This window comes from Petaurus breviceps, unplaced genomic scaffold (assembly GCF_028583685.1).
Source record: "Petaurus breviceps papuanus isolate PSGF00001 unplaced genomic scaffold, PetGlider_PUasm1.0 176, whole genome shotgun sequence".
Taxonomy (NCBI): domain Eukaryota; kingdom Metazoa; phylum Chordata; class Mammalia; order Diprotodontia; family Petauridae; genus Petaurus; species Petaurus breviceps.
The window spans coordinates 9,521,379-9,544,059 of NW_027185771.1; the positions used below are offsets into that span (position 1 = coordinate 9,521,379).

At 38.0% G+C, this 22,681-nt stretch overlaps 2 long non-coding RNA genes across 2 annotated transcripts in view; one reads left to right on the forward strand and one right to left on the reverse strand.

Moving 5' to 3' along the window:
- LOC138159585 (uncharacterized) overlaps nucleotides 1–22,344 on the forward strand; it is a 22,939-nt gene extending 595 nt beyond the window's left edge. Inside the window, exon 3 of the long non-coding RNA XR_011167917.1 lies at nucleotides 22,157–22,344. This is a non-coding gene — a long non-coding RNA (uncharacterized lncRNA). The remainder of the gene's footprint in view (nucleotides 1–22,156) is intronic.
- LOC138159584 (uncharacterized) lies at nucleotides 17,236–20,421 on the reverse strand. The gene is made up of 3 exons (XR_011167916.1): nucleotides 20,145–20,421; nucleotides 18,014–18,070; nucleotides 17,236–17,576 (listed from the first exon to the last, which is right to left on the reverse strand). It is a non-coding gene; the product is annotated as an uncharacterized lncRNA (long non-coding RNA).
- Nucleotides 22,345–22,681: the final 337 nt, after the last annotated feature.

Genomic DNA, 22,681 nt, shown 5'->3' on the forward strand with positions numbered 1-22,681 from the left:
CTCTCTCTCTCTCTCTCTCTCTCTCTCTCTCTCTCTCTCTTTCTCCCCCCTTCACCCTGTGTCTCCCCCTCTCCCCTCTGTCTCTGTCTATCTGTTTGTATCTGTTCTCCCCTGCTTTTGTCTAGACTTCACGTAAAACAGGCTTTTTGACAATTTCTCAAATGAAAAACAAATAAGCACATAAACAAATGGGAAGCCCAAGAGTCATATAAAAGTATGGGTCAGGGGAGTACAGGACACAGAAATGGTTTTACACATTGTAATTACATATTTTTATTTGAAGGTTTGGAAAGATAGAAAATAGATAAAAGAATTCTTTTTAATTTAAAGGTAGTATGAGTTCCTCTCCTGCATTTACCTATTAAAATATTTTCCCAGCTTCTTTTCTTTCCTTTCCTTTTTAAAGGAAATGTGTTTGTTTTCTTGATAATCAGTATAGCAAACCACTGTGAGTCAGAAATTAAATTATAAAATTCAAATACTTTTATAAGATTTTCCTTCACCAAATTAAAATATAGTAATGGATAACTACTACAATAGTAACCAAAGGCTTCTGGATATGGATATTTTTCTTTGTGGTGGATATTAGAGGAATATTTGACTAAATCATTTACAAAATTGGCCAGAAGGACTGAAAAAATTAGTAGACTTCTTTAAACTTTTTAGTTAGCCATTTTTTTCTATGCTGAGCATGATGGAAAACATTGGAAAAATTCTGAAGAAATCTTTTATTTATTACTATGCCAGAATTTATGTCTTCTCTTCCTACCTCCAACAATTCCAACATGTACAAGAATTTGTAAAACAATATCTTTTAGTGAAAAGAATATGGTGACTTTTATTACTCAGAAGAAGCAATGAAAACTGTAATTAAAAGGCAAAGCTACTAGGAGAGGTCGGAGAATAGTAGAGGGTTCTGCAGGCAAGATTCTGGTTCAGAAATAAATAATGAACAGAGATAGTATAGAAATATGATCATATATTTATGAAGAAAAAAAGCACACTAGCATTAGAAGGAAAGTTGTTTTACTTTAACTGCCAAAAAAAATCAACATGCAAAAAAATTTTTTAGATGTTGTGTTTATATGTTCCTGAAGCCTTGTATGGGGCTTGGAAGAATGGAAGTATGATAAAGAGGTGTGTGTTCATATGTGTTCCCCAATAAAAATGTCACTGTGTGAGTTTCTGGAATAAAGCAGGCCTTGATTGAATGGTGAAAAAGATAAATGAGGATTATTACATCTTTTAAAACTTTACAAATACAAAAATGACATTGTCAAGTTCTCTTTCTGTTTCTCTGCTTCTTTCTCTCTGTATCTCTCTGTCTCTGTCTCTTTTTCTCTCTGTCTCTCCTCTCTTTGTCTCTCTGCCTCCTTATCTCTGTCTCTTTCCTACTGTTTTGTTTGGGGGGAATTTACAGGAGGTAAGGAGACATGCCCTAGCTAGTTTCCAATAGAGACACTGTTGAGAGAAGTGAAATGAGAACCCTGACACCAAACTGCCTCCCTGTTCCCCGTCTTCTGTTTGTTAAAGCTGCCATCGAAACTATTGCCTTGTAAATTTTTGCTCCAGTTTTCTGCCTTGGGTAGCGTTTCTTATCCTGCAAAGCCCTCTTGATTAGCTGAAAGGTCCCTGCAGTGTCCATTAGATGGCATTGCTACATTTAGAGTCATGGTGGTGGAAATGATTATCAGTCTTGGCTGGGATAAATTCAGGGCTTCATCTTCTTCTCTTCTGGACTTTCTCCAGCTCTGTTATGACACTTGATTTAATGCTCACCATGGCCTACCACTGAATGGCACCTTTCATGCAAGACTGTCAGAACCCAATATTATGAATCATTGCAGAATTTTGAACTGTCTTATAGCGGGTTGGCCACTGAGGCATAGCTACGGGTTGAGGCCATATGGTTTTATGTGATGGAAAAACAAAACAAAATGAAAAGCTTAGAACTGGAATAAACAGACCTAGGTTTAAATCTGAGCTTTGCTACTTGTATTTGTAACATTGGACAAGTAACTATATTTCTCTAGGTCTCACTTTCCTCCTAGTGAGAGAGTTTGAAATAGATAATAATCTAAGGTTTCTTTCAGCTTGAAACACTATGAGATTTACTACCTTCCTGGCTATGGGTAGGTTACCTTCCCTCTTAGACCTTAATTTTCTCCTTTGCAAAATGACAGCATTGAATGATCCGTTTAGCTCAGTGAGACTGTGATGCCCAAAAAATGTGAACTATTTCAAAAGAATTTTAAATATAGAAGTTGAGGCAATGGATTAGTCATTTTAATATTTTGGCACTTATATGCCTATTTTAAAAGCAATAGGCATTTCCAACAGGTTAATTAATTTTTTTCATTCAACAATAAGTACCTTCTATGTGCACACATGTAATTAAGAAAAAGTCCCTTGGTGTCATGAGACTTACAGTTTAACAATATAATTCATATAAAATGAAAATCAGATATGTTAATTACTGCAAAATTTGCCCGCTGAAAAAATAGTACAATAACGAACACATAAGAAAATAAGGACAGCTGGGATAAAATAATTTAATTTGTGCCTAATACCATCTGAAACTTAATTTAAATATACTTAAAGCTATGTTCCAGGATATAATTAGATGTAGATAAATGGTGACTTGCATTTCCTAATAGCAGCACTTGTTAAAAGGAATTACTAATCCTTTAGCTCCTCTGAACATCTATCTGAATAACCATTTCCCATTTTGTTACCAAAATTTCCCATTTTGCTCTTTACTAAAAGAAACTAAAAGACTCACAAGTCAACCATTTTATTTGCAGGACTGCAGAATCATAGAATTTTAGGACTGGAAGTGCCTGGGAGGTAAAACCCTTATTTTTATAGAGGAAGATATTATGCTTTATAGAAGGAAGATGATTTGCCTATAGTTTGTTACTAGTTAATAAACTGGTATTAGCACCCTGTTCTCCCAGTCTGGTGTTCAATATTTGTCTAAAAGAATTAGCATATTAAGCATCTCTAAAAGTTTTTCTCATAACAAAATGTTAATAATTTAAAAAATTATATGCATTGAATACCTGCATTTAAATAGGACACAAAATGGGGATATTTTAAAAATAAAAATGATTTGGATAAAACTCAGAGCAAGACTTGTATTCTTCTTTCATCAAAACTTTGATTCAGAAATTTTGAATTGTCATGAGTAAGAGTAAGTTCAATGCAAAAAGCTATTGAAGGTCTACTTCTAAGGGTCAATTACCCTAGAAAAAGGTGGTGAAGTATGTGAGTGCATGTAAGTAAGGAGGAGGGTGGGAGAGAGGACAGGGGTCTTGCTACCAAGAGGTTAAATGAGAGGAAAGAAGTATTTCCAATTAAAAAGTACTTGTGCAAGGCATTATAAATAAGTAAATCTGATATCACCAAATGATTCTACCAGTAGGAATTCAATACTTTATTGTACTTTCCAGCTGAATTACAAAAGGAATGTTGAGATGTTACAAATGCACATTGATTCATTTACTGATAGTTTACTAATGCATAAATTCGAGTCCAAATTGGTTGAGGAGTGTAGCAGGGGAAGCAGTTTCAAATGAACTCTGTTCTGCCTTCTTGATTTTGCCTTTTGTGGAGAAACAACATTTAGAAACTGAGGAATATTAGCCATAGGAAGGTAGATAAATTGGAAAGAAAAACCCTTTAAAAACTCACTTCAGTTAATAAATGTTTGTTGATTGATTTGACTTAATGACCCTAAACTAGGGACAAAAGGATGAAAAGACAGAATGTTTATTATGCCCAACTCATTTCACATGAATTGTTTGTGACATTAAGAAGTCCAATCCTCTTGGCAGCATTTTACAAAGTAGTTGTTTCCTTAGAAGAACAGAGTGAACTATTTAACACATTTGTACATGCGCACACGCAATTTAAGCAGCTTTCTTGGCACAGGACCCGTCCAGACCCATGCAGGAAAATGTAATTGAACATTTCAAAGGATAAGTTAATTCTAAGAAGAGGTGCCAAGCGATGCCCGTTTAAATTAAATGTTGAAAACTATTAATTCCCACATAGATTTACGTTTGTGTTCCAGTCAACCTTCTTTTTGCCTTGTGGAGTTCACAGAATCACAGGCTGTTTAGAACCAAAAGGGAACTTTGAGATCATTTAGTATAACACCCTCCTCTGAAAGATGAGGAAACTGAGGCCCAGAGAGGGCAAGGTCACATCATCCACTTGGACTGCAGTCACAGTCTTGTGATTCTCAGTCCGATGTCCTTTGTGATTATAATTGTGATATCCTAAGTAGACCATGTGGCAGCAAATGTTTTCTGACATTTGCTGGGTATAAAATGGGTATAAAATATTTTTGGATTCACAAAATGAGAAAAGAAGCAAACATCTCTACGTATGATCTAATGTTGAATGGCAATCATAAAAGCGGGTGATTTAACTTGCCATTTTAAAGTTTCAAATCCATTTGTATGGGGAGCAGGCAAGTCTTCAGCTGATGGGAAAACTGTCACCCTAGATTAGGTTTTTCCTGGGGGAAGAAAGTATAATGGGTAAGGCCTTCACAGAGGGAGTTTACAGAAATAACACAGGGTTAATGTCATGCCATGAGACCTGTTCAATTGTACGCATTACCGAGTTTGAGCGATGGTGGGCGATTTCTATTTGTAAACTTTTCACTTTCTGTTTTTGGAGACAGCCCTTTTGGGCAGTGGGAGGGAGGAATGGGGATTTGATTTTCCCTTGGACAGCTGAATAAGATCAGAGAGCTTGCAAGTTTCATGTTTTGTTTTAGGTTTAAAAAAAATCCTACAAAAACTTCAGAGGACAAATGCAACACAAAATAATATTCTCCGAACCAGGGCAGAACCTAATTTTTTGAGGAATAGGTTCACTTGTGACAGTGACATTTCTACTGCCAAGATAAAATTCTCATAAATTTTGAATATATTTTACAGGGAATTTAATTTGAGGGTTACTGAAGGACTTCAAGATGTGTGTGGGTGAAATACCAAGAAGGAATAAATAAATAAACAAGGATTTGGAGCCTTACACATGGCCTTCCCAAGCTGAGGCAGAGAAAGTCTCTTGCGAATAATCCATTAAGCGGTTTTGAAGAACTTATTAGTACAAGACATCTTAGCAAATGGATCTTCATTTAATATCTGAATAAAGAGAAGGGAAGAAAGACAACAAGCATTTATTAAATGATTGCTATGTGCTAGAGTCTGTACTAAGCACTTTATAAATATCTCATTTGATTCTCTCTACAACCCTGGGAATTAGGGGTTATTATCATCCCCATTTTTCAGATGAGGAAACTGAGGCAGACAATGGGTAAGTTACTTGCTCAGGGTCATACAGCTAGTAAGTGTCTGAGGCTAGATTTGAATTCAGATTTTCTTAACTCCAGATCCAGTGCTCTGTCCACTGCACCATCTATCTGGTTCCTAGACTGGGAGGTCTGTATTCTTTCAATCATTGCTTTTAATATATGCATCCAAGATTTCTTGATGCAAAAAATAGAAAACTTTCTTTGGGAACTTGTACTTAATGACTCCAAACTTCTCCTTGAAACGAAGGCCCACTTTTTTTTTTAACATTGTCATATTTTCAGTGATTCTGTAGCACTGTGAGCCATACCATATCAGTCTCAGAACAATTAAAGGTGTAATGCTCCCAAATGATGATGGCAAAGTACATAGTGAATGATTGCTGTTTGTCCATCATTTTTGAAAAGGACCAATGACATCATGAGTGGTATCTTGATTTGTGTGTGAGACTAGAAGCAGAGTTGCAAAGTTATCAGCCTCACTTTTCCTAAGTCATCAAAGACCAATAGCAAGACAAAAGTCAAGACAACTGGCAATGGCCTGGGATATGGTGGATGATCTTGGAGTCTTTAACATGTGACTAAATTCTAAGCATTCCACAGTGCCTGCTTCGGCTGACTTCATAGCTGTTGAAACAAATTGTTCTCATCTGCCCATTCTGCCAGGCAAAGTCCTCACATATGTGGGGTAGACATCCCCTAACTCACCTACAGGTTTGGGTCTTGTCAGTTACCCTCAATCTTGTTTAGCCCATCTGTCGAGACAGTTTACTGGAGGGTGGCTACTGTGCATGCTATAGCTTCTTGGAGCCACAGGTGAGAGGTGGGTGAATCAGGTGAACACAAAAGGTGAATGAGCAGCCCTGAAAAGAGCTTGGAAACCCCTCACACCAGGGGTACTAGTCCTCCTGAACACCCCATGAGTAGGCTGAAGGGGAAGGGGCATAAAGGATGGCATTGAGGAGAGGGTTGATTGAGGGAGGAAATGAAATCAACACACAATGAGAGAATCAGGGTTGCCAGGATGGTAAATTGTGAATAATATAGGTATTGTTTACCTAAATTTTAGCAAAGATTTTTATCAAGGTCAATTATATTTGTGATAAGATGATAAATTAGAGGGAAGATGATATTACAATCAGGAGACTTCAGAACTGGTTGACAGACAGATCCAAAAAGTCACCTTTCTTGATTGGCACTCATCTATCCTTGTCCTTATCCTGTTCAGCATTTTTTATCAATGACTTAAATAAAGGGATAGTCCAATCAAATAAACAAGCATTTGTGAAGTTCTTGCTGTGTTCCAGACACCGATAAGTACTGGGAATACAAAGAAGGGCAAAGGACAGTCTTCTTTCTCAGTTTAGTGTGTGCGGGGGTGGGGGGGATGACATATAGACAACTATGTAGAAACAAGCTTTAGACAAGATAAATTTGAAATAATGAACAGAAGGAAGGCACTAATACTAAGAGGGATCAAGAAAGTCTACCTGTAGAAACTGAAATTTTATCTAGGATCTCAAGGAAGCCAGGAGGTGGAGGTGAGGAGAGAGAGAATTCCAGGCAAAGATGGTATGGCATCAGCTCATCAAACTTTCAGATGACCCGAAACTGGGAGGCATAGCTAATTCAGAGGAAAACAAAGTCAGGTGCAAAAAGATATCAATAGGTTAATTCTCATACAATTTTTTTTTGGGGTGGCAGAAGGGGAGATGGGGGAGGAGTTTTGTACCTATCAATTCAGTGCTATAAGGAATTACTGGGGAGGAAACCCTACTAATGCAGGTTGGCACCTTCTCTACAACTTACAGTCTTAGTTGCCTGGAATGCCAACAGAGGCAGGACTGGAACCCAACTGCAGCTCATTTTATGAATTTTTATAATATTTTACATTTTAAACCATTTTTAAAATAAAAAAATTAATTTATGGAATAAAACAAGCATTTCCATAACAGTATAATTAAAAAAGATAATTGCACATGAAACTGCAAAGCTATAATGTACAACTTGCTATTCTTCTTAAATATATAATAAACTTACCATGTATGTTTCTTTCTTTCCTCTTTTTCTTCCCTCCCTCTTGCTCTTAGGAAAATTTTTTAAAATATAAATCTTGTCTTATACGCGAATACTAAAAATCAGCTCTTTTTTTTAAGCAATTGGGGTTAGGTAACTTGCTCAAGGTTACACGGCCAGTTATTATTTCTGGGTGTGGTGCTGAGTATCTGAGCCCGGATTTGATCCAGGTCATCCTGATACTGGAGCCGGTGCTCTTACTCGCTGAGCCACCTGGCTTCCCCTAAGCAAATGGGGTTAAGTAACTTGCTCAAGGTTACACGGCCAGGTGTTTCTGGGTGAGCGCTAAGTGTCTGAGCCTGGGATTGGATCTCCAGGTCTTCTCAACACTGGAGCTCGTGCTCTTACTCGCTGTGCTACCTGGCCGCCCCTAAAAATCAGCTTTACAAGTAATGTGACCTAGTCAAAAACAAATTGCCTTTGGCATCAGTAAAACCTGGATTTCAATCTTGCCCGAGACATTTACCAGCTGCACCATGCCCAGCATGCAGTTTATTTCTGAGCCTCAGTTTCCTCCTCTCTAAAATGAGAGGGGGCTGGACTCAATTATGCCTTCTAGCCCCAAATCCATATATAATCCTGTGATAGGAAACAGAAGGAGACAATAGTTTATCTGAAAAAAGGTCTGACCAATATGACCCAGTAGTCTGATATGGCAGTCAGAACTTGAAAGTTAATTTAAACAGCACCGAGAAAGGCATGGCTTCTGGGAATAAGGAAGGAATGGTCCCACTGTACTTTGCCCTCTTGAGATCTCATATGACTTATTATTTTTAGTTTAAGAAGGACTTTAAGTGGAAAACATGAGAATGCATTTGAGATTTCATATATGTGAATTATTAATTTTATTGAGAAAATTAAAATTAAATTCATGCTCAGAAAGGGGATGGGACTTAGCTAAGGTCATATAGCTAGTCAGTACCAAAGATGGGACCTGAATCTAATTTTCTTGCCTTTCAATCCAAGGCACGTTCCCCTATATCATGTTGCCTTTGAACTTCTTTCCACATATTCATCCACACAGTCACCTCCATAAAGAATAAATACCTATGACTCTTCTCCCAACTCCAAATGGAAGATCACATCCTATTCCTCATCTTAAAAAACTCTGGAGGGGGAGAAGAACACTTCAAAGTGAAGTGTTACTGCTATTCATTTTGAAATTTCGCTAAAGATAGCATTGCCGATACGATCCATCTAATTAGATAGATTTATTTATATATGGATATTTGAATCCTCTAAAAATATTGTGTTCTCCTTTTATGGCATAAAATAATACTAGTAACTGGTGCAGTGGGAGTAGGCAGCTGTGCTGCTGTGGAAAGAGCCCGAGACTGAGAAAGACTTGGATTCTATTCCTAGCTTTCCAACTGATTTTTTGTGTTATCTTGAGCAAAGCATTCCAACTCTCTGGGACTCAGTTTCTTCATCTGTAAAATAAAAATAACCTGCCGACTGAAACTTTGTTTTGATATAAACTTAATAATGGAAAGGAAAGGGATTTCTATGTAAGTGAACTACTATTATGTCCCGTCCCCTCAGTATCCTAACTTGTTGCTTTCCCAAGGGACAGATAAGCCTAGCAATGCTGATCAAGTAATTATTCCAATGTGTTATAGTAGAAGGTTTACGGGGGGAAGGGGGAGTGGTGGTGGTGGGAGGGCTCTGGGTTCTATTCTAAGTGTGGCTTCTAACTGGGTGATCTCTGTTAAATCACTTAACCTCTTGGTGTCCAGTTACTTCATCTGTAAGATGGGGATAATATTATCTTCACTTTATCCCCATCCCACTAGTTTTGAGAATGAGGATAAAATGAGATGATAGATGGAAATGGATTTTGAAAAAATAAAAAGATCTGGACAAATTCAAGGCACTAATATTATTTTTCTAGCTCCCGTTAGATTGGCTGTCTGCCTTTGGCTCAGGACATCTTCCAGTGCTTCCAAAGGTCTACAATTTCACTGGTGCTGGTACTAACCCACTAATTTCAGTTACAACTTCTCCAAACCTTATAGTTTCAAGTTATTGTCCCAAAAAATTTATCCCAGGGGCAAATGTGTTAATTTTTTTCATGAGCCTTATTTTGAATTATTTATTTCATGATTTCCCAATTATATGTAACCATTAAAAAAAATTGAGTTCCAAATTCTCTTCCTTCCTATAATCATTGACTGTCATGTCTTGCATACCTAACCTATTCCACTGATCCACCACTCTATTTCTTAGCCACTACCAAATAGTTTTGATGATTGCTACCTTATAATACAATTTAAGATCTGGTACAGCTAGGCCACCTTCCCTTGTGTTTCTTTTCATTAATTCCCTTGATATTCAATTCTCTCCCTTCCTTTCAGCCTTCCTCACTCCTTCAGCAATGTGATTTTGATTATACATGTGAGGTCATGTAATGCATATTTCTACATTAGTCATGTTGCAAGAAAAAATAAAAACAAAATAGAGCAATAAAAATAAAATAAAAACAAAGTGTGCTTCAGTCTGCATCAGAGTTCATCAGTTGTCTTTCTCTAAAGGTAGATAGCATTTTTCATTATGGGTCCTGTGGCGTTGTCTAAATCATGTATCTGGGGTGGCTACGTGGTACAGTGAATAGAGCACTGGCCCTGGAATTAGGAGGACCTGAGTTCAAATCCGACCTCAGACACTTAACACTTACTAGCCGTGTGACCTTGGGCAAGTCGCTTAACCCCAATTGCTCTGCCTTTCCCCCTCCAAAAAGAAAAAAAAAAAGAAAAAAATCATTTATACATTTTGACCTTAATCTTCGTATTCAGTATGAGATATTGGTCTATGCCTGATTTCTGCCAAACTATTCTCCATTTTTCCCAGAATTTTTTTTTGTTAAAATGTTGAGTTCTTATCCTCCAAGCTTGGATTTTGGGGTGTATCAAACCCAAGTTTACTGTGGTCCTTTACTGCTGCGTATTGTGTACTTAATCTATTCCACTGATTCACCCCTCAATTTCTTAGCTGTTACGATTGTTTTGATGGTTACTGCTTTGAAATGCAGCTTGAAATTTGGAACTCCTGCACTGCTTTCTTTAACATCTATTTTCATTGATTCCCTTGATATTCTTGATCTTTTTTCTTCCATATGAATTTTGTTATTACTTTTCCTAGCTCTAAGAAATAATTCTTTAGTACTTTGATTGGTATAATACTAAATAAGTAAATTAACTTGGAATTGTCATTTTTATTATTTTGGCTAGTCCTACTCATGAGTAACTAATATTTCTCCAATTATTTAAATCTGTCTTTGTGTGAAAAGTGTTTTGTAATTGTGTTCATATAATCCCTGGGTGTGTCTTGGCAGGTAGACTTAAAGGTATTTTATATTGTCTGCAGTTATTTTAAATGTAATTTCTCTTTCTATCTTTTCCTGCTGGGTTTTGTTGGTAGTATATAGAAATGCTGATGATTAATATAGGTTTATTTTATATCCTGCAACTTTGCCAAAGTTGTTTCAGTTGGTTTTTTTTTTAGTTGACTTTCTTGTGTTCTTTAAGTATGTCATCTGCAAAGAATAATAGTTTAGTTTCCTCATTGCCTATTTTTATTTCTCCAATTTCTCTTTCTTATTTAATGCTATAGCTAGCATTTCTAGTACAATATTGAATAATAGTGCTGATAATGGACATCCTTGGTTCACTCCTGATCTTATTGGGAAGGCTTCAAGTTTATCTCCATTATAGATGATGCTTGCTCATAGTTTCCAATAGATAACAGTTATCATTTTAAGAAGGTTCCATTAGTTCCTGTGTTTTCTAGTATTTTTAATAGGAATAGGTGTTATATGTTTCAAAAGCTTTTCTCTGCATCTATTGAAATGATCATATGATTTTTATTATTTTTGTTATTGATACGGTCAATTATGCTGATAGCTTTTCTGATATTGAATTCATCCTGTATTCCTGGTAAAAATCCCTCCTCATCATAGTGCATAGTCTTTATGATATACTGCTGTAATATTCCCTGCTAGTATTTTATTTAATTAAAAAAATTGATGTTCATTAAGGAAATAGGCCTATAGTTCACCTTTCTTTTTGCTTTGCCTGATTTAGGTGTCAAAATCATATTTGTGTCATGAAAAGAATTTGATAGGACTCTTTCTTTACCTACTTTTTCAAATAATTTATATAGAATTGGAATTAACAGTTCTAAATGATTGGTAGAATTTGCTTGTGAAGCCATCTGATCCTGGGGATTTTTTCTTAAGGCATTCATTGATGGCTTCTTTAATTTCTTTTTCTAAGACAGGATTATTAAGGTATTCTATTTCTTCTTCTGTTAGTCTGGACAGTTCATATTTTGATAAATATTCACCTATTTCACTTAGATTTTCAGTTTTACTGATGTTACTGGGCAAAATAACTCATAATAATGGCTTTGATTTTATCTTCATTGGTGGTACACTTACCTTTTTCATTTTTGATATTAGTAATTTAGTTTTCTTCTTTCTTTTTTTTAATCAAATAAACCAATGGTTAATTAATTTATTTTCATAAAACCAGTTCATGGTTTTACTTAGTAGTTTAATGGTACTTTTACTTTTAATTTTATAAATTTATCCTTGGATTTTCAGGATTTCCATTTTGGAATTTGTTTGGGGATTTAAAATTTATTCTTTTTCTCTTTTTTTAGTTACATGCCCAGTTTATTGATCTGCTTTTTCTCTCTTTTATTGATATATGAATTTAGAGATATAAATTTTCTCCTAAGCACTAATTTGGCTGCATCCTACAAATTCTGGAATATTGACTCATTGTTATCATTCTCTTTGTTTTTTTTTTTTTTTGGGGGGGGGGCAATTGGGGTTAAGTGACTTGCCCAAGGTCACACGGCTAGTTTTTGTGTTAAGTGTCTGAGGCCGGATTTAGTCTCAGGTCCTCCTGACTACAGGGCCGGTGCTCTATTCACTGCACCACCTAGCTGCCCCAATTGTTGTCATTCTCTTTAATGAAATTATTATTTCTATAATTTATTCTTTCACACTCTCGTTCTTTAGGATTAGATTATTTAACTTCCAATTAACTTTTAATCTATGCTTCTATGACCTTTTATTAAATGTAATTTTAGTTGCATTGTGACCTGAGAAGGGTGCATTTAATATTTCTACTTTCCTGCATTTTATGAGGTCTTTAAGCTCTAATGAATGATTAGTTTTTGTGAAGATGACATATGCAGCTGAGAAAAAAAAAAGCATAATCCTTTCTTTTCCCATTCAGTTTTCTTTAGAGGTCTATCATATCTAACTTTTCTAAGATTTTATTCATCTCTTTGACTTCTTTCTTATTTATTTATGGTTAGATTTATCCAGCTCTGAGAGGGGATAGTTGAGGTCTCCTACTAGTATAGTTTTATTGTTTACTTCCTCCTGTAATTCATACAACTTTTTCTTTAAGAATTGGAATGCTATGTCATTTGGTGCATATGTTTAGTATTGATTTTACTTCATTGTCTGTGTTTCCTTTTGGCAAGATATGGTTTCTCTGTTTGTCTCTTTTGATTAGGTCTATTTTTGCTTTTGCTTTGTCTGAGATCATGATTACTACTCTGATCTATTTTACTTTAGCTGAAGCATAATAGATTCTGCTCCAGTCCCTTGTTTCAAATCTGTGTGTGTGTCTTTCAGTTTCAAGTGTGTTTCTTGTAAATGACATACTGTTGGATCCTGGTTTCTAATCCTTTCTGCTCTCTGCTTCTGTTTTATGGGTGAGATTGTTCCATTCTCATTCATAGTTATGATAACTAATTGCAATTCACTTCATCCAATTTTCTTCTGATTATCCTTCTCTCTTCCTCCTCTCCTTTTTTATCTTGTTCTTGCTCTAGTCTGTTTTGGTTTTGACCACTGTCTTCTTTTATCCGACCTTCCTTTTATCATGCCTCCTCTCCTCTTAATCTTATCCCCTTCCCCTCATACTTCCTTGTTGGTTAAAATAGATTTCTATTACCAATTGTGTGTGTGTGTGTATTTGCCTTTTAAAACCAATTTAGATGAGTGAAGTTCAAGCATGTCTAACCCCTCCCCATTTACCCAACCATGATGAAAGCTCTTACCTGCATAGCTCTTCCCCTACCCCTTCCTCTCCTTTTTCCATTCTCCTAGGACATCACTTTTTCTTGCCCATCCATTTTTTTAATGTCATTCTGGTATAATTGACTCACTCCCCCACCCTCTTTTTAATGTAGGACACTAACTACCCTAATAATGATAAAGTTCTTAGAAGATACATGCATCATCTTCTCATATAGAAAAGTAAACATTTTAATCTTAGTGAGTCCCTTATGATTTCTCTTTCATGTTTACCTTTTTGTGTTTCTCTTGAGTTTTGCATTTGAAAGACAAATTTTCTATTTAACTCTGATCTTTTTTTAAAATCAGGAATCCTTGGAAGTCCTCAATTTCCTTAAATGTCCATTCCCCTCAACCCCCCAAAATTATACTCAGTTTTGCTGGGTAGGTGATTCTTGGTTGGAATCATGGCCCCTTTGCCCTCTGTAACATCATATTCCAAGCCCCTCCTATCCTTTAATATCAAAGTTACTAAATCTTGTGCTTTCCTGACTATGGCTCTGTGATATTTGAATTGTTTCTTTCTGTCTACTTACAATATTTTCTCCTTGACTTGATGCTCTGGAATTTGGCTATAGTATTCCTGGGAGTTTTCATTTTGGAATCTCTTTTAGGTGATTATTGGTGGATTATTTCAATTTCTATTTTATACTCTGGTTATAGGATATCAGGGCAGTTTCCCTTGATAATTTCTTAAAAAAAGGTGTTGAGGCACTTTGATCCTGGATTTCAGGCAAATTAGTAATTCTTAAATTCTCTCCTCAATCTATTTTCTAGGTCCATTGTTTTTCTAGTGTGATATTTCACATTTTATTCTATTTTTTTTATCCTTTTGACTTAGAGTGTTTCTTGATGTCTCATGAGTCATTAGCTTCTACTTTCCCAATTGTGTTCTTCAATGAGCTTTTGTAACTCTTTTCTATCTTGCCAATTCTGTTCTTTAAGATATTATTTTCTTCAGCATTTCTTTTTGTGCCTCTTTTACCAATTTGTCAATTGTATTTTCATAATTTTCTTCCTTCACTTTCTTTTTTTACCCAATGTTCTGTCTACCACTCTTATTTGATTGTGAAAATAATTTTTTAACTCTTCCAGCAATTCTTGTTGGACCTACGTCCAATTCACATATTTCTTTGAGGCTTTGTCTATTTTGATTTCATTGTCTTTTTTTGTTTGTGTCTTGAATTTTCCTGTTACTGTACTACTTTTTATGGTCTGGTTCTTTGTTGTTGTTTGCTAATTTTCACACCCTCTTTCTTGAATTGTAAATTTATGCTAATATTGAGTTCTGTTTCTGGTGTGTATTGGGGGAAAAGTTCTGTCTCAAGTTTTCTGCTTTTTGTAATTGTTGTTTTCAGAGTTAGTTCTGGGGGTTTGAAAGTATTTGGTGCTTCCAAGGTGATGTGATCTGGGAAGAAGTGTGGTCACTGCTCTCTTGTTCTGTACTCTGGTCCTTACCCAGGAAGGGTCCCTGATCCCTTGGGATTGCAATTGATATTACTTTTCAGGGCCTCTCCTCCCTTGGGACCAGAAATGATATTGTTTTTCAGGGTCCTTGATTCCTTGAGACCAGAAGTGATACTGCCCCTGAGGGCTTCCACTCCCTATTAACTGTAAATACTCCTCTCTGTCCTTGAACTATGACCCAGAAGTGGGTACAAGCAATGGAGCTGCTAAATAGCATCTACTCCTGAACTAGCACAGGGGCACCCTCTAATATTTTTCTGACCAGTTTCCAGGTTCCCTTTCCATTTCTGGTTTGAGAACTCCCGAAGCTGCTACTGCTTCTGCCACCACTATTTAGTCTCATCACTGATGTTTCATCCATGTGGGCTCCAGGTGAGCCTCCTCCCCTATGTCACATATCTCTCTTTCTTTCCTTCTAGGTTGTCTTGGGCTGAAAGAATATCTTCTTGTCTCTGCCACTTCAAAATTTGATTTGAGACATTATTTTAAAGTTGTTTGGAGGGGAATGTTGGGAGAGCTGAGCATTCTCTGCTCTGCTATCTTGGCCCTGCTCCTGGAAGTCTGATGAGTTTTATCTTCATGGCTTTTAAAGCCCTTCATAACCCAACTCTTTCCTACATAAAGACTTACACCTTACTTCTCTCCATGTATTTTGTGATTCAATGATTCTGGCTTTCTTGTTGTTTCTTGCACAAAACATTTCACTCCCAGCTCAGCATTTTTTTCCCCTAACTGTCCCCCATGCTTGGAACACTGTCTCTCTTCATCTCTGCCTCCTGGCTTCCTTCTTGTCTCAACTAACATCCCACCTTCTCCAAGAAGCCTATCCCAGTTCTCCTTAACCAGAGTATCTTTTTCCCTTGGATATTATCTCCAATGTATCATATGTATGTCTTATTCATTCATAGTGGTTTGCAAGTCTTGTCCTCTATTAGACTTTAAGCTCCTTAATAATAAATGCTTGTGGACTTGCCTTGACTCATGAACTTAACCCTTCCTCAGACAACATGAATTTGTAGACCTGTACTTGAAGACTTTCTAGCTTGGTAAAACCCAGAGCTATAACTGGGGCTGGGTGACAAGAACTTTGTCTTAGAGTATTGATGGGAATTGATGTGGTTTGGTGTTGGGTGGTGGGTGGCCTCTTCCTCTGTGAGGCATTCTTCCTCTCAATTGTGATCAAGCTTTTCAGAGGACCATACTGCTCTGTTGCTCACAATAGACCACTAAGCTCATGGGACTATCACCATACAGGACCTGCCTTCCTAGTGTCCCACCTCATGCCACCTCTTGCTTGGGTTTGGGGAGTCAGAGAGATAACCAGTTATGCTATGAGACATGCAGACCAGACTCTAAGGGTCAGGTTCATCTGTCTCTGGGTGATTGCATTCAGGGTAAGCTACCTTTACATCCCTCTCCTGTCTGAACTGAATTTTCCCCGGGCAAAGGAATTCCTAGCTTTGGCTCTGATAGTTTTTACTGGAGCCAATAGGCCTAGCCAGGATCCCCTTCCTACCAGAAGTCTTCCCAGAGGATTGCTTTGGTAAGAGGTAGCTATGTAGCCATAGAATGTCCACCCTTGGGATAATTCATTAGTGTTGTCAACTCTGATCAAACAACTGTGTTCTCAAATTACCTTAAAGCTAGAGTTGAAGGATTTTGGTTCAAATCTTAACTCTGTATGACTGCCCTGTTTTCGGGGGTCATCACTGGTAGCGGTGGTCAGGAAGGATAAGCTTGTGCCTCCTCCCTCACCAAAAGACCATGGAATAGTAAGAAAACAAAATGTTTATTCAGGTAAATCATGTTGATCAAAGATATTCAGTGTTACTTTATTGTTGGTTAATTCATTTGGTTCTACTCTATTAAATGCTAAGGGTTTTATGTAGGACTTTACTCCTCATATTTTGTATTTATTTGGTTATTTGTTTTTGAATCCTGAGCCAGAGAAGTTAGGAGTCCGAGGTCCAGAAAATGTAAGTCATTTTTCCAAGCTCATTTCAGTTGAGTCATTTTCCAGCTGTGTTCCTCTTTTCATGACCCCATTTGGTATTTTCTTAGCAAAGATACCATAGTGGTTTGCCATTTCCTTCTCCAGCTCATTTTACACATGAGGAAACTGAGGCATTTCTCCATTGAAGAAAGCTTTTTTGTAAATAATGATCTGGTTTTGGTAAGTTTTCCCCCTTGCCACTAGTGAATCATAAAAACATTTAATATTAAAAGTTGAAAGGGCCTTTCAGATAATTTAGACCAGTGATGTACTATATATAAGTAGTGGGGCATAGTAGAAAGAGCCAATATATGGCATTACAAGATCTGGGTTTAAATTCCTCCCACTCCCAATCCCATTTTTTTTTGCAACCACAACATTTTTCTGCAATTTTCTTATCTATATGGTAAGAGAGTTGGGTTAGCAGCTCTCTGAAAAGATCCCTTTTGCCTCCAAATTGTGTATATTTTACTGAGGATTAGAGAAAAGACTTGCCCAAGGTCACACACTCACCTAATTTGGTGGTTGCAACTGACCTTTTCTTCTTAAAAATGAAACAAATCTTTTTTAGGTTTGCTTATGGTTTTCATTTCATTGCACTGCATTTCAGTTGATATGAACTGAAATGAAAAGAAAAACAAACAAAAATAAGCATTTCTTATATATTCCCATAATCCATCATTTAAAAACCACTGTCTGGAAGGATAACGAATGAAAATCTGTGTTTTTCCTTTGGGAGAAAAGCTCTCTAGTATTCATGAAATGATTTCTCCCAAGATGCTTAAAATAGTTTTTTCTCTCTCTCTCCTTCCCTCTAGTCCTTCCTCTTTCTTCCCCCCTCCTTTCCTCCCTCTGTCTCTTTCTCTTCCCCTCTCTCTACCCTCACCTTCTCTCCCTCCCTCTCTCTCTATCCTCTTTCTCTCCCCCTCCCGCTTCTCTCCCTTTCCCTTTCCATCTCCCTTCCCATCTCTCCCCCACCCTGCTGCTCCTACAACTTTCTGCAATTTGGCAAGTCTCACTTGCCTCTGTTCTTGGTTCCAAAAATTGGCCACTCTACCTTCGAGATGTTGCCAGCTGCTGGGTAAGATCCTCTTCTACCATCTTGTTTGATCCCCTGATGGGGGAAGATTCCCAAAGAGAAGATTAATGGTTGTTCAATGTGGGCTTGACATTTTGAGACCATGCTTTTTGTAATTTAATAGCAGACTGGCATAGTGTTTGGAGTCAGGAAAACCTGGGTGCAAATTCTGCCTCGGAAACACAATATGACACCGTGATGCTAGACAAATAACTTCAGCTCTCACTATCCTGGGCAATACTAGCCAGTCAGTCAATCAGGATTTATGAAGTACTCACTGTGTCCCATGCACTGTGCTATTGACTAAGGAATTTTTATTAGACTATGTTGAGTTTGGGCTTTGGAATTAGAGTTTGAATTCTGACTCTGCCTTCCATATTTTCTGTGTGACATTAGACAAGCAACTTAAACTCTTTGGTGCTCATTTTACTATAGAGAAAGAAAGAAAGAAAGAAAGAAAGAAAGAAAGAAAGAAAGAAAGAAAAAGAGAAAGAAAGAAGGAAAGAAAGAAAGGAAGATAGCAGATAGAGGGATAGATGGGTAGGTAGATAATGGATGGATGAATGGATAGATGGATGGATAGAGAGGTAAATAGATGGATAAATAGATATATAGGTGGATAGGTGGATGTGACAGCACATAAGCCCTAGGAAACCCCCCTCCCCCAAATTCTCCTTGTACTTTCCCACACAGTCAAGTCTCTGGCATTCACCTGAGACATCTACCCATTCTAGTAATCCTCTCAACTGTTCTTTTCTTGTGGCCGACACTCAATCTCCCAATTCTCTGTTACCTCTGGATTGCCCTGGCTACTTCCCACACTTGATCCTATCTAGACCTCATTCTCCCTTGGCCACGTGGTCCAAATCCCTGACATTCTGGCCCTTCTCTGTTACCTCCCAGTCCTCCTAAACTACTTGGCCACTCCTAGACCCTTCCCATAGTTTTTCTGCATATAGTATCCATCTTGCCTTCATTAAAGCACTCAGATTCCTTAAGAGTTTGGCCAGTGCTCAGATTCCCTAAGAGTCTGGTCAATATGGTGGATTTTTAGAATCATGCCCATCTTCTATTGGTGTTCTAATAAACCTTGTCTTTGATTGAAAGAAAGCATAGGGCCAAATTAATTAGGGAAAGACCTGTGTGTCATTATTTTGGGGTCCCAGAACCCCTACACTTCAACAGATGAATGGATAGATATGTGTATGGATGGATGGATAGATAGACAGATAAATTGATAAAGAATTTGTTAAGCTCTATGTGTCAGGCACTCTGCTAAGTACTAGGCATACAAGTACAAATACAATAGCCCTGGACTTCAAGGAGGTTCCACTTTAATGGGGGCTGGACTAAATGCTCTCTGTAACCCCTTACCATTCTGAATCAAAGCTTCCAAAATGAAGCAGAATCCTCCTTCCCAGGTATCCCAAACATTCTACAAAACACTTTGCTCCAAAGTAACTCTTCTTGAGATGAATGAAATCAAGCTTTCTTACAGTATCCCTCAGGATTAGGTACATAGGGAGAGTATTAAGAGCCACATTTTGCATGTAAGGAAACTGAGTCTCATAATGGTGAAGTGACTTGCTAAGGATCATATGTATCTAAGCAGCAAATGCTGGAGAAAATATCTGAACAGATTTCTCCCCTGACTCCAAGCTCAGCACATTTTATATTATAATACACAGGTTAGTCTAGACATTGCTCAATCCTACACCTCATCCTGGTCTTAAAGACCAGCCATGTCCAAAGAAACCAGGGGTTCTTAACCATTTTTCTGTCACAGATCCCTTTGGCAGCCTGGTGAAGCCTATTGGACCCTTCTCAGAATCATGTTTTTAGATGTATACAATAAAACATATAGGCTTGTATTTATTGATATAGAGTCATAAAGATATATTTGTTAAAAAAGCACCCCACAAATTCAGGGACCCCAGGCTAAGAAGAGCTTCTGGTTTAAATATTTGTTTTGGCAAGCCCTCCAGAGGGTCACAGGTGAGTGATATTCCCCCTACCAGTGTCCGCCCTCTCCCACCCTCTGAAGGAAGAGCTGAGCCCTGAAGTATGTCAAGGTTCACTGGGGAGCAGATGGAGCCCAAGTGGGTCCTACCTCAGACTTCTCTCCTGGCAGCATGTTTCAGCTTTTGGCTTCTTGCTCACACATTCCTATGAGCTTGCTGCCAGCTCGTTTCCCCAAAGGGTTGCTCAGTGGTGAGAAACTAGGGATTCTTCCTTATCTCGCCAGAACAGGATGTGTCCTGTAAACCGTGTCCAAAAGGTTTTAAAGCCTTAGAGATGATGAGCTAGCAAGTTTAGGCAAAAAGCGAAGCAATCACACAGTATCTGACTATGGTATTTTCTTTCAGCGCCCAATAAACACACAGCGGCTATTCTCCCTTTTCCCCTCCCCTCATCCCCCCCTGTTGGCATCTCAGCACGTTCATGGCCTTTACTAGTTGGGATGTGGGTCCAAAGGGAGATCCCCGAGCACTGAGCGGCCAAGGTGAAAGTGGGAAATGACACGGGTGAATTCCTGCCATGTGGGGAATGTTTCCGGCAATTCTCTCCCATCCTCTGTTTTTTATTTGTTGTCTAGAAATCTGTGTTGGGAGAACTTTTACTGTTCTATCCTTAGTATCTTTGGACTGGAGGGCCTGATTCAGCATTCACTGGAGGGGACCTTAGAACACAGATTGTCCTGGCTGGAAGGGATTTTAGAAAGGAAAATATCAGAGCCACAGGGGAACTTAGAGCCTAGAATGTCAGAACTGGAAGGGTCCTTAGAATAGGGCTTCTTAACTTTTCCTGGGTCATAAGCCCCTTTGCAGTCTGGGGAAGCCTATAGACCCCCTTTGTGGAATTATTTTTTAAAAAATTCTTAATCAAAAGAAATGTAAAATTTCAGTTAGAGGCTAGTGAAAATAAAGATAGGATTTTTTCTTAATCCAAGTTCACAAATTCCCTGGAAAGTCTATTTGATAGACACTGGGCTCCACTTAAGAATCCCTTCCATAGAACATCAGAGCTAGTCTCTCCCCTATGTTGATTTCTCTCCATTTCATCTTGTCCATATATTATTGAGCCATACTTGTTGGCATATTGTCTTCACCATTAGATGAAGTCAAGGACTGTCTTTGCCTACTTTGTCTCTCATGCATTCAGCACACTGAATGGCACATAGTAAATACTTAATGAATGTTTGACTGCCTGACATCAGAACTCATAATATCAGAGCTGGGTACCTAAGGAACCTTCAGGGGTGGGGAAACACTGACCTCGAGGCCACGTGTGGCCTTCTAGATCCTTGAGTGCAGTCTTTTGACTGAGTCCAAGTTTTTACAGAACAAATCCTTTTATAAAGGGGATTTGTTCTGTGAAGTTTGGATTCAGTCAGGAGGACTCACTTGAGGACCTAGAGGGCCACATGTGACCTCAAGGCCACAGGTTCCCCACCCCTATATCTAGTTCAAGACCCATTATTATTATAGATGAGAAAACTGAAATCCAGAAATGTTTGAAACCTAGGTCTCCCTTAATACAGCCAACATTTTTAGAGGGGGGATACATTGCCTAAAATAAGCCAAGTCTCACCTCTCCAGGACCTTGCTTCTGCACCTTTAAGATGAGGGTGTTAGGCAAAGGTTTCTTTCACTTCTAAAATTCTCTAGGTGAAAGAGTAGCCATAATAGGGTTTGCAGGTGTCTTTTTTGCTCTGAGAATTTGTAAGGGCTTTCTCCAAGTTATCCCGTTAATACTTAGAAGGGAAGACAATATGGCCTTGGTGTGAGGGCTGGGATAGAGGCTTGCTCCAGCATTTACTTGCTACGTAATCTTGGGCAAATCTCTCCCCTTCTTTGGGTTCAATTTTCCCATCTGTCAAATGTGCACCATAATATTTGCACAGCTTAGCTGATAGGGTTGTTGTGAGGTTGGTAAAATGGAAAGTACTAAGAAGTGTGAGCTGAGAATAGTGGAAAGAATGTATACTACCATTCCTGTTCTATTGATAGAATGCTATGAGCATATAGGGGCCAAGAAAACCTAAGGGGATCATTTTTATCCTCTGTCCTTGGGAAAGAAGGACCACAAAACTAAGACTACCTGCTTACCTTTCCCCTCCAGTCACTGAAAAGGGATTCACAAGAGAAGCTCCAACCAGGAAGTCATATACCAACATCTCTGCACCAGGTACTGAACCAGCTCCTGACCAGCCTTTGGAACTTTGAATGAGTGGTTGGCAAGGTTTTAATGGACACTGTACAGGAAAATCTCTGTGGTGTTTGCTATGGCTGAGGACCTAGGATGCAATAAAACATGGTCGGCTAACCAAATGGTGGCATGGTGTGCTTTCCTTGGGGGAAAAGTAAATAAATAAAATTCAACTGGGCTTCCAGCAACCAGTATCTGTGGGATGTTTGTGTTTGTGTGTGGGTGTGGTTGTGGGTGGAGGGACTGTTGTTAGAAAGGTCTTAGCCTATCCCTTTCTCTAACCCTCTTCATCTTTTGTCTTCTGGTCACTCCTCCTTCCCAGGCAAGTCATAATAGTTTTTTTCCTTCCCTCCTTTTGTCCCTCTTTTCCTCCCTCCTTCCTTCTTCACTCCCTTCCTTCCTTCCTTCCTTCCTTCCTTCCTTCCTTCCTTCCTTCCT